Here is a 13,854-nt window from a genome sequence, read left to right as displayed (position 1 = left end):
GCAGTCTCCACCCGCGAAGGGGCTCCTAGGGTGTGGGAGTCTTTCCTCCTTCACGGCTCCCTCCCACTGGTGCACGTCCCGTCCCTATTCTTTTGTCTCTGTTTATTCTTTTTTCTTTTGCCCTACCCAGGTACGTGGGGAGTTTCTTGCCTTTGGGGAGGTCTGAGGTCTTCTGCCAGCGTTCGGTGGGTGTTCTATAGGAGAAGTTCCACGTGTAGATGTACTTCTGATGTATCTGTGAGGAAGAAGGTGATCCCCGCGTCTTACTCTTCCGCCATCTTCTCGCTCCCCCAATTGCAGTAGCTTTATGATAAATCTTGAAGTTGGATAGTGTAAGTCCTCCAACTTTGTTCTTCACTTTTTTTTTTTTTTTTTTTTTTCTGTACGCGGGCCTCTCACTGCTGTGGCCTCTCCCGTTGCGGAGCACAGGCTCCGGACGCGCAGGCTCAGCGGCCATGGCTCACGGGCCCAGCCACTCCGCGGCATGTGGAATCTTCCTGGACCGGGACACGAACCCGTGTACCCTGCATTGGCAGGCAGACTCCCCACCACTGCGCCACCAGGGAAGCCCTGTTCTTCACTTTTAACACTGTGTTGGCTATTCTGTCTTTTGCCTGCATACAAACTTTAGACTCAGCCATCCCAACAGGTGTGAGTTGATATCTCATTGTGGTTTTGATTTTCTTTTCCCTGATGATTAGTGATGCTGAGCATCATTATATACCTGTTTGTCATCTGTATGTATTCTTTAGAAAAAATGTTTATTTAGGTCCTTTGCCAAAATTTAAAATCAGGTTATTAATTATTATTATTATTATCTGGCTTTGGGACTCCAGAATAAGGGTAGAATCCTTGCTGGTTGAGGTAAGTTGGGTAAGACTTGAATCATGGTTATGCCAAAGGCACAGACTCAGATATAAATGCAGATTCCAGCTTTGCCTCTTACGACTTCTGATTTTGGGCCATTTACCTCACTTCTGTGAATCTCAGTTTCTTCATCTGTGAAACCCGGTAATAGATCTCACCTTATATAGGATTCTTGTGAAAATTAAACTAGCCAATATATTGAAAAATGCCTAGCCCAGTGCCTAGCACATGGTGAGTAGCTGCCATGATATTAGCATGGCAGTGTCAGTATTATCATTCATATTATTATTAAAGGGCAAGGCATTCCAGGCATAAGTAAAACTGTTGAGGAAGGAACAGTGAGTTATGTGAGTGACATCTTTCCAGTGAGATGAGGACCGTATCTGATTATCTTTGGACTCCCCAGTGTTGAGTTATGTGTAGAATGTTGTTCAGGGCAGGCTGGTGAGAGTCACCTATGAAGTGGGCAGGGAAAGAGAGCTCTGTCAGATGAGTAGTGTCTAAAATCAAGGGCGGTGGGCTTCGTGGGTGGTTTTCAGTTGGTGTTGTGAGGAACCCTAGGAGGAGGATGGGGCCCTTTGCAGGAGTGGGGGGGCAGCAAAGTTTACCAGGCTCTGAGACTCCCCTCCAGGAGTTTCTGCTTTAAATGTATGGTGAGGGTCCTTGGGAGAGTTTATTTAAACCACAAACCCATGAGATTGGATGGTGGCCAAGAGTTTCAACTCATGTCTTTCCAGAAGAGTGTGGGCTGTGACTCTAGTCCAGCAACTGGCTTGGCTGCCTCCTCCTCACTGGGTCTGAGTGTGAGACGTGTCTCCTCCTGTCAGCTGCTGGTGGCTTCCCTGTGGTGGGAGGCTGAATAATGGTCTCCCAAAACATTTATGTCTGAATCCCTAGAACCTGTGGATGTTTCCTTATATGGGACTTTGCCAATGTGTTAAAAGAATTTTGAGATGGGGAGATTATCCTGGATTGTCTATGTGGGCCCAATGTCATCACAGGTGTTCTCGTAAGAGAGAGGCAGAGGAAGACTTGACAAAGAAGGCTTTGAAGGTGGAAAAAGGGGCCATGGGCATGTAGTTCTAGAAGCTGGAAAAAGCAAGCAAAAGGATTCTCTCCTAGAGCCTATGGAGGCAGTGCAGCCCTACTTAATTTCAGCCCAGTGAAACTGATTTCAGACTTCTGACTTTGGAGTTAAAATTGTAAGAATAGATGTGTGTTTTCCACCACTTTCAAATAAAATTTAATAACAAGGAAAATCTTCATAAAAAAATGCTAAGTAACAAAAGTAGCCTACGAAGCTGTATGTACACAATAAATGCTCCCTAAATAATTATGTATGCTTGTGTATGTGTGTGTGCGTGTGCACGTGAGCACACTTATTAGGACGTGTCATATGTGTGTACAATAACATACATAAAACCTGGAAGGAAAACTGTTAGCAGTGCTTATTTTTGGATCCTGGATGACTTAAAAATACTTTTCAATAGTGATCAATAGCTAGATGGGAACACTCAGGTACAGTTTGACAGTCAACATAGAAGAAGCAGAGAAGAGGCACTAAGTTAGAATGAGGAAGTCTTGACATAATTTGGGTTTCTGGATGCAGTCATGCATAAACCCAGCTCCCCATTGTCTTCACAATTTTGTTGAATATACAAATATGTTACTCACACTTTGATTTTTGCTTGTTGTGTTTTCCCTTACTTAAGTTTAGACTAGATTTCTATCACTTGAATCAAATTTGTGTGTTGTTGTAAGCCACTAAGTTTGTGACGATTTGTTAGAGAAGCCATAGGCAACTCGTGCACCTGCCCTCTCCCCATCTTCCCTCCCCTCCATTCTTGGAGCAGCTGGATGTTCAGGTTGCTGCTCTCGAGTTTGTCAATCATTAATGTGCGCTGTGGTGGAGATCTGGTCTATCACCTCTTCTCTAGGACCATACACAATACTGAACCAATTAAAAATGCAAAGAATGACCAGATCTTTGGAGTTACATGACACGAATAATTCAGATGGATTTTTTTCATCAAATGACTTTTTAAATGAAGTAACTAATTTAATATTGAATTGAACTATAGTTAAAAATACTCTGTTATATGTTTTAAAGTTACTAAGGGAGTACATCTTAAATGTTCTCACCAAAAAAGGTCACTGTGTGAGGTGATGGAAGTGTTAACTAACCTTATGTGGTTATCATTTTGCAATATATATGTGTATCACATCATCACATTGTACACCTTAAATTTACACAATGTTATACCAATTGTATCTCAATAAAATTGGAAGAAAATACTGCATTGACAAAATTGACCAGTTTTACATAAATCAGTACTTTTCTATTCAAAAGAATTGTTTTAAAATGTAGTTTATTTGTTTCTTACCAGATTAACAAAAATTATACTCACTGAAGCTGCCTATTTTTGCCTTGAATTCTGTGATTGCCCCCACTCCACCCCAGGTGTCCTGTGGATAGAATCTGAGGCCAGGTAGCTCGCTGGAGTCTTTGGGCTCCCCATCCCAGCTGTGAAAAGGAAAATTTCCCAGGAGGAGGGTGTGAAAATGCTTGTAAAGTGATTAGTGTTTCTTGCTTCAGAGACAGATGTGACCTAAAGAGGGTGGTGCCAGACTCTTAGGCCAAGCTCCTCCTGAATTGAGCAGGTGAAAACATGCCCCTACATGACGCAGCTGGAGGAACAAGGGAGCACCAACCAAAGGTCAGTGTTCCTTCCCAAACCTTGATATCAGGGAATGGATCACCTGAGGATAGTGAGCTCAGGGCAGGGATGAGACTTACCCAAGGTCACATGCCATGACTGTTGGCAGAGAATCCCATGGCTGTGCCTTTCACCCCAGGCTGCCTCTTATTTGGCAAATACTTATCAAGCACCAGCTGTGTGCAGGGTGCTGTGGTGCTCTGACTTGCTCTGTGCTCCTATCTCGTGCTCTGCCTTCTGCCCCGCTTGCCCATTTTGCCCCTTTCTCCTGGATCATTATCATTGGTCTTTCCAAACACTGCTCACACCACTCTTCTGGGGAGTTTTCCCTGAGCCCCTGCCTCCCAGGGCACAGCCCCAATTCAATGCCCTTTCTGGAAGCTCTAGAGCACCCTATGGGTGTCTTTGTCATAGCACTTCCCACCCTGTATGATATAGAGGTCAGATGTTTCCTTGTTGTCTGCTTCCCCACTAGTCTCTGAGTTTTCAAAGGCATGGGCCTAGTTTTCTTTATCTCTGTATCCCCAGTGTTCTCCACAATTCCAGGCACATAGCAGGAGCTATGTTTATTTTTGTTAGTAGTAGTATTGCCTTATTAATTGAATACTTACTATGTGCCAGGCATTGTGCTATGTCATTGTGCTATGACCATATGTCACCTCATTAAACATTACAGTAACATTGTGAACTAGGTCTTATTATCCTCATTTTGCAGAGGAGAAAACCTGAGGCTCAGAATGGTTAAGTACCTTGCTCAAGATCATACTACTAGCAAGTGATAGAGCTTGGACTCATGCTCAGGTCTCTTGGACTCCAAAACTCTGTTCAGGAAATTATTAATAAAAACATTAATCAATGAATAAAAAGCACCATACTGGGCCTGTGGGAAACATCCAGACAAATCAATATGTATTCTGTTTTTGAGAAGGTTTATATTCTGTTAGGAGAGAAAACAGGTACATAAATACCTAAGGTTTAAGGTCCATCCATCGCAGGGTCTTGAGGTGGGAGCAATTATTTCCACTGGGAATGGAGTATGGGGTGACAGGGCATTTGAGCCAAGCCTTGTACGAATGTAGTTTGGACAGGTGGAGGTGACAGGTGGGCAGTGGGCAGGACGGTCCTGCAAACTCAGTGGAGGAAATAGCATGACCAAATGCAGAAGCAGAAGGGAGATACTGAGAACAGCAACCAGTTGATTTTTGCTAGATTTAGGGCCTGTGGGGAGAGGAGATCTAGGGGGATGGGAAGCTCTTCGCAAGTTGGCATCAGATGGTGATGGGCCTTGAACACCAGGTCAAGACTTTTAGGTTTTCTTTGGCAGGAAGGGGGAGCCCTTGACAATTTTCGGGTTAGAGTGACCTGGCGCAACACCCAGGATGGACTGAAGGAAGGGGAGACTTGGAGGAGGGAGACCACAAGAGTCTGTAGCAGCAATCTAGGGAGAGATGATGGTCTGGGAGGCTGTGGGGGAAGGGGTGAGGAAAACACTAGAAGAGGCACTTCAAAGGCTGACTCCATGGGTCCAGAAACTAGCTGAGGGGTGAAATGGGGCAAGCATCAAGGAGGCAGCATGGGGGCAGAAGGCCCAAATTTTGGTTCTAGCTGAGCCACATGGCCTCACTGGCCTCAGTGTCCCATTTGTGAAAGGTGGAGGATGAGTCATGCCATCTCTAGTGGACTTTCCAGAGCTCACAGTCAAGCCAGATTTTGGAATTTCCAGATGTTTGAAAAAAGCTGAGAGAGTTGCAACCTAGGTGAGCAGATTTGGAAATGCAAACCAGTTATCTTCCTGGGGGTGGTAAGCCAGCTTTGGCAAGACTTCAGCTCTGGGGTCCTAGGTGAGGTAGCTGTGATGGCTTTGTGACACGTGTGTAATCAGGGAGCTGTGATAACAGAATTAGAAACTCTGCTCCCTTAAACATTTTTGCAGTGGGGGTATGTTGGCATGACTGAGGTTATCACCTAAATTGTGTACCTTCTGAGAGGGGAGTATGTGATTTATTGGCCTATGAAAGCACCAAACTCATTATGTGATAAGGTTCAATGTATGGCCCCTGATAAAAGTCGTAGAGAAAGAGCCAAGTGTCCTGAGCTGAGCAGAACTCCCAGGAATCTCCCGTCTGTCCCTCCACCCACAGGCCATCTAGACTTTGGGCCCCAGTTAGAAGTTAAGTCTGGCTCATTTGGAAATATGGGAAGAGGGGGTCAGTAGCAAGATGCCAGAGAGGATGAAGGGAGCCCATGGACTGAAGGAAAATGTCTATTCAGGTCTTCTTCCCATTTTTAAATCAGGTTATTTGTTTTTATTGATGTTGAGTTGTATGAGCTGTTTATATATTTTGGATATTAACCCCTTATTGATCATATTGTTTGAAAATATTTTCTCCCATTCAGTAGGTGTCCTTTGCAGTGCAAAAACTTTTACATTTAATTAGGTCCCATTTGTTTATTTTTGCTTTTATTTTCTTTGCTTAGGAGACAGATCCAAAAAAAATATTGCTACGATTTATGTCAGAGTGTTCCTCTAAGAGTTCTGTGGTTTCCAGTCTTACATTTAGGTCTTTAATCCATTTTGAGTTTATTTTTATTTTTATTTTTTTTTGCGGTATGCGGGCCTCTCACTGTTGTGGCCTCTCCCATTGCGGAGCACAGGCTCCGGACGCGCAGGCTTGGGACGCGCAGGCTCAGCGGCCACGGCTCATGGGCTTAGCTGCTCCGCGGCATGTGGGATCTTCCCGGACCAGGGCACGAACCCGTGTCTCCTGCATCGGCAGGCGGATTCTCAACCACTGCGCCACCAGGGAAGCCCTTGAGTTTATTTTTGTATATGGTGTTTGAGAATGTTCTAATTTCATTCTTTTACATGTAGCTGTCCAGTTTTCCTAGCACCACTTATTGAAGAGACTGTCTTTTCTCCATTGTATGTTCTTGCCTCCTTTGTCGTAGATTAATTGACCATAAGTGCATGGGTTTATTTCTGGGCTCTCTATTCTGTTCCATTGATATATGTGTCTGTTTTTGTGCCAGTACCATACTGTTTTGATTACTGTAGCTTTGTAGTATAGTCTGAAGTCAGGGAGGGTGATTCCTCCAACTTTGTTCTTCTTTCTCAAGATTGTTTTGGCTATTTAGTGTCTCTTGTGTTTCCATACACATTTAAAAATTATTTATTCTAGTTCTGTGAAAAATGGCATTGATAAGATTGCATTGAATTTGTAGATTGCCTTGGGTAGTATAATCATTTTTAACAATATTTCTTTCAATCCAAGAACATGGTATATCTTTCCATTTGTTTTTGTCGTCTTCAATTTCTTTCATCAGTGTCTTATGGTTTTCCAAGTACAGGTATTTTACTTTCTTAGGTAGGTTTATTCCTAGGTATTTTATTCTTTTTGATGTGATGGTAAATGGGATTGTTTCCTTAATTTCTCTTTCTGATAGTTTGTTGTTAGTGTATAGAAATGTAACAGATTTATGTATATTAATTTTGTATCCCACAGTTTTACCAATTCATTGATGAGTTCTAGTAGTTTTCTGGTGGCATCTTTAGGATCTTCTATGTATTGTAGCATGTCATCTGCAAACAGTTTTACTTCTTCCTTTCCAATTTGGATTCCTTTTATTTCTTTTTCTTGTCTGATTGCTGTGGCTAAGACTTCCAATAATATGTTGAATAAAGGTGGTGAGAGTGGGCTTCCTTGTCTTGTTCCTGATCTTTGAGGGAATGCTTTCAGCTTTTCACCATTGAGTATGATGTTCCTGCTTTAATTTCTTTTGGGTATCTCTGAAGTGGAATTGCTGGATCATATTGTAATTCTATTTTTAATTTTTTGAGGAGCCACCATACTATTTTCCATATTGGCTGCACTATTTTACAATACTACCAGCAGTGCACAAGGGTTCTAATTTCGCCACATCCTCACCAACAATTTTTTTAAATAATAGTCATACTAATGGGTGTGAAGAGGTATCTTATTGTGGTTATAATTCACATTTCCCTAATGATTAGTGATATTAGCATCTTTTTGTATAATTATTAGAATTATTTTTAAAATTTGCCAATCTGGTACTGTCCATATTTCAGTTTGGGTCAGTTCAGTTTACTACAATTAATTTTTTTTTTAAAGGTCAAGTCTTTTATTTATTTATTTATTTATTTTTGGCTGCATTGGGTCTTCGTTGCTGTGCGCAGGCTTTCCCCAGTTGCGGCAAATGGGGGCTATTCCTCTTTGCAGTGCACGGGCTTCTCATTGTGGTGGCTTCTCTTGCTGTGGAGTACGGGCTCTAGGCATGCGGGCTTCAGTAGTTGTGGCACGTGGGCTCAGTAGTTGTGGCATGTGGGCTCAGTAGTTGTGGCTTGTGGGCTCTAGAGCATAGATTCAGTAGTTGTGGTGCACGGGCTTAGTTGCTCCATGGCATGTGGGATCTTCCTGGACCAGGGATTGAACCCATGTCGCCTGCATTAGCAGTCAGGTTCTTAACCACTGCACCACCAGGGAAGTCCACTACAATTAAATTTAACATTTTCACTTCCTTTCCTAGAGAGCTGTTGCTCTTGTAAAACAAAGAACATCTGGATACAACCCAGACACCTATTTGTAAGGGAGTGGTTCAATTGATTATTATTATTTTTTAAAAATTTATTTATTTATTTATGGCTGTGTTAAGTCTTCGTTTCTGTGCGAGGGCTTTCTTCAGTTGTGGCAAGCGGGGGCCACTCTTCATTGCGGTGCGCGAGCCTCTCACTATCGCGGCCTCTGTTGTTGCGGAGCACAGGCTCCAGACGTGCAGGCTCAGTAACTGTGGCTCACGGGCCCAGTTGCTCCTCAGCATGTGGGATCTTCCCAGACCAGGGCTCGAACCCGTGTCCCCTGCATTGGCAGACAGATTCTCAACCACTGCGCCACCAGGGAAGCCTCAGTTGATTATTGCTCATACAGACTATGGAATACTAGTGGCCGTTAAAAAAATAAGACAGTTATTAATTTACAAGACAGTTTTCCTCAATATTTTATGTGAAAATAGTTCTATAGGGTTCCATATTCTAATTAATCTCCCATAGTAACATTTAGATTGTTTCTAATTTTTCACTCTAATGGGTAAATATTTTTGTTCACCTGTGTGAGTATTTTTGCAGGATAGACACCCTGAAGTTGGAATTGCTGGGTCAGAGACATTTAAGATATTTTTAGGTATTGCTAAATTACCATAAAAATTTACACTTCCACCAGCAATGTATGAGTGTGCCCATTTTTCTCTTACCCTTGGCAGCACTGGATATTATTCATCTTCTAGACATCTGACAATCTTTTTTTAAAAGTCAATAAATTTTTATTTAAGGAATTTCAGGACTTCCCTTGTGGTGCTGTGGTTTAAGAAACCACCTGCCAATGCAGGAGACACGGGTTTGATCCCTGGCCCAGGAAGATCCCACATGCCATGGAGCAACTAAGCCCATGCGCCACAACTACTGAAGCCTGCATGCTCTAGGGCCTGCGTGCTACAACTACTGAGGCTGCGTGCTGCAACTACTGAAGTCTGTGAGCCTAGAGCCCGTGCTCCGCAGCAAGAGAAGCTACCGCAATGAGAAGCCCGCGCACCACAATGAAGAGTAGCCCCCACTCACCACAACTAGAGAAAGCCTGCGTGCAACAATGAAGACCCAGCGCAGCCAAAAAAAAAAAAAAAAAGGAATTTCGCGTGCTCTGATTCCTTCTACTGCCAATCACCTTAGTTCCTCCAATGTATGAGTCATAATCTTCAAGACAGCCCTTTTAAAAAGAACTTCTGCTCAATCCACAGTTGCCATATCAGTCAATCCACAACTTTTTCAGTTGGCTTTCTTTGATCTCCAATTGGATATGAACATAGTTCAAAAATTCCCCACCTGTAATCTTTGGGAGCCATTTTCTTCAAGTATTTTACTTTAGGGCCATTTTTACGGTCAGAGTACATGGATTTGCCTGGTTCTGAATTTTAAACAACCTCTAAACATGCATAAGTTCAAATCATGTTCACTCCTAAGCTATCACAGCCTATAATAGCAGAAATTGGTGGGATATGCCAATGCCTAAGATAAAAGAAGTTTGATAGTTAGGTCTTTCATTGTTTAGCAGCTCTGTCTTATAGTTATTTCCCACAGATGTAACACATAATTTACTCACATAATTCTGTGAATTAAAAAAAATCCACATATTTACTCTGTGAGGTGTTTCCAACAATGTAGGCTAATAGAAAAAGCCCATTGGGAGAGACCTCAATGACATCTGACAATCTTGCAGGTGGAAAGTGATCTTTTATTTTAATTTTTTCTTTGATTAATAAATTCTTACTCTTTCAATTGTGGCAGATGCCCTTGGGTGGAATAATGCTGGGAATTCTTTCATAAGAAACGATGCTGTGTGAGGATATGGGGAGGGGGAAGGGTGGACTGTGATGAAGTGGGAGAGTGGCAGGGACATATATACACTACCAAATGTAAATTAGATAGCTAGTGGGAAGCTGCCACATAGCACAGGGAGATCACCTCTGTGCTTTGTGACCACCTAGAAGGGTGGGATAGGGAGGGTGGGAGAGAGGGTGATGCAAGAGGGAAGAGATATGGGAACATATGTATATGTATAACTGATTCACTTTGTTGTAAAGGAAAAACTAACACACTATTGTAAAACAGTTATACTCCAATAAAGATGTTTAAAAAAAAAAAAAAAGAAACGATGCTGTGGATGAATTCATTAGAACCCTGGAGAGGGTTGACAACTAGCTGAGAGCAGGGCCTGAGGAGCCCAGAATTCACCTGGGGAAGAGTGCAGAACTGGGATTTGGGGCTTAGCTTGAGGAAGTCAGACTTGGAGCCCCCAGAGGGATCTGAGGGCAGCCCGGGCAGCAGGAGAAGGCCCTGGCCTGAGAGAGGAGGGAGAGGAGCAAAAGTGCAGTGGGTGAGGGAGCACATGGAGCCAGGAACCAAGGGTCCAGGACTCTAGTCCTGATCCTGCCCCCTGATTCACTGTAGGACTCACAAGTTCCTGTCCCTCTGAGCTACAGTGTGTCTGTCTGAAAAGTGAGAGGTGGACTCTGTGCTCTTCAGGTCCTATGACCATAGAGATGCTTCCAGTACCTGGCACAGGTGGCTGAGGCTGCTGCTTCTCAGTCTCAGTTTTCTCTCCTATAAAATGGAGACAGTGTCCCCAGCCATGCCTCGCTGAGTTCACAGGGCTGTTGTGAGGTGGTTGTGAGATGAGAGGTGGGAAAGTGCTCTGTGAACAGAAAAGAGCACTGCAAATATAAGGGCTTGTCTTTCCCCTTTTTATTAATTTTATGAAGTTACACTTTATATACAATAAAATATACAGATTTTAATTGTACAGTTTGGTGAGTTTTGACAAATGTTTACACCCATGTAACCACGATCTCAATCAAGAAATAGAACCTTGCCAGTGCCCCAGAAAGTCTTCTCATGCCCCTCTGCAGCAAATCACCCCTCTCCTGTCCCATACAACTATGTTCTATTTTCTGTCACCATAGAATAATAATGTTTTGCCTCCCCTAGAACTATGTACAAGTGAAATAATACAGTATGTACTCTTTTATGTTTGCTTTCTTTTCCCAGTTCAATGTCTATGAGATTCATCCATGTTGCACTGTGTAGTTTGTTCCTTTTTATTGATGAGTAGTATTCCATTGAATGGATATACCACAATTTGTTTATTGATTTACCTGTTACTGGATATTTGGGTTGCATCTAGTTTCTGGCTATAATAGGTAAACTGTTGTAAGCATTTGTGTCTACGTCTTTTTGTGGATATATGTTGTCTTTGTCTGTTCTGGGCAGCTATAACAACATACCACAGACTAGGTAGCTATAAACAACAGAAATTTATTTCTCATAGTTCCAGAAGCTGGAAAGTCCAAGATCAATGTGGCAGCATATTCGAGTTTTGGTGAGGGCCCTCTTCCTGGTTCAGAGCTGGTGCCTTCTCACTGTGTCCTCACCTGGTGGAAGGAGATAAGCATCTCTCTGAGACCTCTTTTATAAGGGCACTAATCCCATTCATGAGTGCTTTACCCTCATGACCTAATCATCTCCCAAAGGCCCTACCTCCTAATACCATTACCTGTGGGGTTTAGGACTCAACATATGAATTTTAATGAATTTTAGGGGGACACATTCAGACCATAGCATATGTTTTCATTTCTCTTGAGTAAACAGTTACAAGTGGAATTGCAGGGTCATAGGCTAGGTGTAGGTTTAACTTAATAAGAAATTGTAAGAGTTTATTTTGAATAATGTTTTTGGAGAAGAAGGCAGAGCATTGGATTGGGAGCGCAGAGATCAGGCAATGACCATGGACAAATCACCCTTCCTTTTTGAGTCTCAATTTCCACTATAGAACGAAGGGGTGGGTTGGATGCTCTTAACCCCTTTCAGCCTGAAGAATCTATTATCTTACAGGTTGTGGAAATTGAAAACTCTACATATGCCTGATTCAGACATTAAAAGAACTGGCCCTCAAGGCCACTCAAATCAGCAGCTCCTCCCATATGGGAGGCACAAGCAGTCCTCCCATATCAGGGCTATGTGGGTGTAATCACAATGTTAATGACAGTTCTAATTTGAAGAGGCCTTTGCCCCAAAGAGCTCACAGCTCTTTCACATGAAACAAAGACTTTGACTGACTTTGGAGAATACCTAAGGAAGCTCTCACAAGGAGTGGAAGTGGGAAACAAGTGGGGAGTGACTCAGGATGAGTCAAAACAAGAGATTAAACTGGGAACTGTGATGATTCCTGGCTGGAGAGCAGAGCAAATGGACTTTGTGGTGGCCCCCCATTAAAAATGAGGCCTTATGGTTGGATCCATGGCCTAAGCCCGTATAAAAAAAATCTCAATTTCCTTCTCCACTTTTTTTCAAACACAGCCCTGAACCATTTCCTCTCACCCATCAGCAAGTTCAGTCTCACCAAGGATCAATTCCTTGTTCTACCTACCTGTCAGAACCAAATTAAAGCTGGAAGGTCGACCAGCAGGTCCTCCTCTAATCACAGAATCACTTGGAAGACAAACAGAGATTTCAGGATTTTGCATTTTTTTTTTTTTTTTTTTTTGCGGTATGCGGGCCTCTCACTGTTGTGGCCTCTCCCGTTGTGGAGCACAGGCTCCGGACTCACAGGCCTAGCGGCCATGGCTCACGGGCTTAGTTGCTCCGCGGCATGTGGGATCTTCCCGGACCAGGGCACGAACCCGTGTCTCCTGCATCGGCAGGCGGATTCTCAACCACTGCGCCACCAGGGAAGCCCAGGATTTTGCATTTTGAAACATCACATTGGTTCTTTCTTTAAGTGTAGTCAATTTAGAATAGAAAGTTCTTCATCTCAGGCTTTTATTTTGTGCTTTGGGGTTGATATTTGTGTGTACGTCTATGTGGGTATATATTTGTGGGGATGTTTATGTGTGTATATATGGTTTCATTTTTATAACTGTTCTATAATACTTTAATCAAAGTCAGCCTAAAACATTAGGCTAAGCCACAGGCCATTGATTGTTGCACCTTTGTCATTCAATGTAATGAGAATGACGCTCTTCTTTTCTTGCTTCCTGGTAGGATTTCCCAAACTTGGAAAAACCCTATTGAAGGGTTTGCCTAGAAAATCCTTAGAAAATCTTTTCTTAGAAAATCCCAGGGATCAGGGATACTTGACTAGGATTAGGTTTTTCCTCTTGCTCATACAGAAGATCATTCTTTAGGGGATTCTGTGCCTTAATTACTTTGTCTTAGCATTTTTGGTGTCTCAACCAAAAGGACAAATGAATCATCATTTGGAAAAGTGTATGTGTGTGTGTATTAACAGTATTTATTTATAATGACTCTTAAATAATTGTGTGGATGAAGGATGAAGATAGTATTGGGAGCTCTTTCATGGGTTGGGGGTGACTATGACCATTAGAAAGCATGTGTAGAAGAAGAAAGCTCTTTCTGGGAAGCCAGTTTTGTGGTTCACTTATCTTTACACTCATAAGCATTGCCTGGGTAATCAAGTCCATTTCCCTCACTGTACTTTAATCCCAGGGTAGATAATAAAACCAAGCAGGAGCCTGCAGACCTGGGTTTCAGCCCTAGCTCTTCCACCAACAATCTGGGCGATCTTGACAAGGTCTGTTCATTCTCTGGGACTCGGTTTCTCATTTTATAAAAATAAGGTCTTTCCCAATTAGATTGTGTACTCCTACATCTTTGCATCTTGCTGTCTACAGCACCTGAAACAGTGGC

At 42.7% G+C, this 13,854-nt stretch overlaps 1 protein-coding gene and 1 pseudogene across 10 annotated transcripts in view; both read right to left on the bottom strand.

Moving 5' to 3' along the window:
* The window catches only part of LOC131742384 (zinc finger protein 280B-like), a 152,196-nt gene that overhangs the window by 28,683 nt on the left and 109,659 nt on the right, over positions 1 to 13,854 (bottom strand). For 4 of the 10 annotated variants that reach the window (XR_010836793.1, XR_010836788.1, XR_010836790.1 and 1 more), the window contains one exon: positions 11,448 to 11,579. The exons of 3 other annotated variants lie outside the window; for them this stretch is intronic. The gene's annotated coding sequence lies outside the window, so the exon portion shown is untranslated. Of the gene's footprint in view, positions 1 to 3,275; positions 3,392 to 8,212; positions 8,459 to 11,447; positions 11,580 to 13,854 lie in introns of those variants that run through there. 3 more of the 10 variants (XR_010836789.1, XR_010836797.1, XR_010836795.1) reach the window with 2 other exon arrangements.
* On the bottom strand, positions 9,704 to 9,848 carry LOC131743013 (small nucleolar RNA SNORA18; annotated as a pseudogene).

Source organism: Kogia breviceps, chromosome 15 (genome assembly GCF_026419965.1).
Source record: "Kogia breviceps isolate mKogBre1 chromosome 15, mKogBre1 haplotype 1, whole genome shotgun sequence".
NCBI lineage: Eukaryota > Metazoa > Chordata > Mammalia > Artiodactyla > Physeteridae > Kogia > Kogia breviceps.
Note: the sequence above shows the minus strand (reverse complement) of the source record. Positions and strands in the feature narration are given on the sequence as shown.